The sequence below is a fragment of the Phalacrocorax carbo genome, chromosome 1 (assembly GCF_963921805.1).
Source record: "Phalacrocorax carbo chromosome 1, bPhaCar2.1, whole genome shotgun sequence".
NCBI lineage: Eukaryota > Metazoa > Chordata > Aves > Suliformes > Phalacrocoracidae > Phalacrocorax > Phalacrocorax carbo.
The window spans coordinates 140,974,845-140,976,524 of NC_087513.1; the positions used below are offsets into that span (position 1 = coordinate 140,974,845).

Genomic DNA, 1,680 nt, shown 5'->3' on the forward strand with positions numbered 1-1,680 from the left:
TACCAGAAAAGACTACAAAAAATACAGCCCGTAAGTGCTTCAAATACATGTCAAGACAACTAAACTGGGTGGTTTTCTATGCATGTGCTCAGACAGGGACAAAATTTTTTAAAAATAAAAAATATAGAAAAAGGGAAACTGGAAAGAACCCAGGCAGGATATTGGAAGGTAGTGTTGGATTTCTGCAATGGATTAGGATGTTCAGATTCACTGTACAGTAAGTGAATGTACCTAGTTTTTGACATGTTGCCGTGCTATCTTACACCTAACATATAGATCGTCTCAAGATTATAATCATGTGACCACTCATTGATTATGTACCTCATATTGAGTATTAGTTAAGAAGAATGAGGATCATTCTGAGTAGAAAAATAAAAACATATCTATTGACATGGGCCATAAATACTGCTTCTATGAACTCAGCATGAGCTGCTCTTGTGGCCAAATTCTAATATAAAAGCTCTGAGTCATTTATTTCAAAGGACTCTGACAGACAATTAAAAAGTTCGTGAGTGCTTAACAATACACTCATAAGAAATTACGTGCCTAAATCCTACACTGTAATTGACATGTCCCATGCCACAAGTGTTTTTTGATATAAAATACAAGATTTATGGCCCTCCTGGGATTCATAGGAGCCAGATTGGTAAATAGTTAAATAGTGACAGTAATTGACTAGAAACACCAAAAAGGATAAGTCTGAACACTATCTGAATAGAATAGAAATAAATTTAGAATTAGAATACAATACAGTACAATAATTTCATAGAAACATTAAGGTTGGAAAAGACCTCTAAGATCATCAAGTTCAACCATTATCCCAACAATACCATGTTTCCTAAACCATGCCCTGAAGGGCCAGGTCTACACATGTTTTGAACACCTCCAGGGATGGTGCTTCTTCCAATGCCTGACCACTCTTTCAGTAAATAATTTTTTCCTAATATCCAGGCTAAACCTCCCCTGATGCAGCTTGATGCCATTTCCTCTCATTCTATTGCTAGTGACTTGGGAGAAGACACCAACATCCACCTCGTTACAACCTCCTTTCAGGTAGTTGCAGAGAGTGATAAGGTCTCCCCTTCTCCAAACTAAACAACCCCATGTCCCTCAGCTGCTCCTCATAAAACTTGTTTTCCAGACCCTTCACCAGCTTTGTTGCCACACTCCAGCAACTCCATGTCCAATAAGGCATCTGGAGCTGGTTCCACTGGGGCTTGAACCCAGGACCTTCTGCGTGTAAAGCAGATGTGATAACCACTACACTATGGAACCACCACAAAGTTGGAAGGGACCTACAATGACTCTCTAGTCCAACTGACTGACCAATTCTGCACTCACCAAAAGTTAAAGTACATTGCTAAGGGCATTTTCCAAATACCTCTTATTCCCAATGCACTCCTTGTATTAATCTGGGTAATATTTCTGAATACAGAAGAGAACCTGACAGTAGCATAGTGAGAAAGGTCAGCCAGAAAGTGAGAGCTATATGCTATGCCTACATTACTGAATTAAACATGCTCAGGGCTACTCTCTGACATTGATATCAGCCACCACTGAATGGACTGCTTCCACACTCAAAGGGATGTGGCAACGCAGGCAGAACTCCCACTAAAACATGCAGCCACCCAGGTCTCTGTCTGCAGGGAGTGCCAGAGCCTTGCTCCAGTCACAGAGGGC

The 1,680-nt window shown here is 40.5% G+C and overlaps 1 non-coding gene across 1 annotated transcript; it reads right to left on the reverse strand.

Annotated features, from left to right (window-relative positions):
* Positions 1 to 1,202: 1,202 nt before the first annotated feature.
* TRNAV-UAC (transfer RNA valine (anticodon UAC)) lies at positions 1,203 to 1,275 on the reverse strand. The gene has a single exon. It is a non-coding gene; the product is annotated as a tRNA-Val (tRNA).
* Between the last annotated feature and the right edge of the window lie 405 nt (positions 1,276 to 1,680).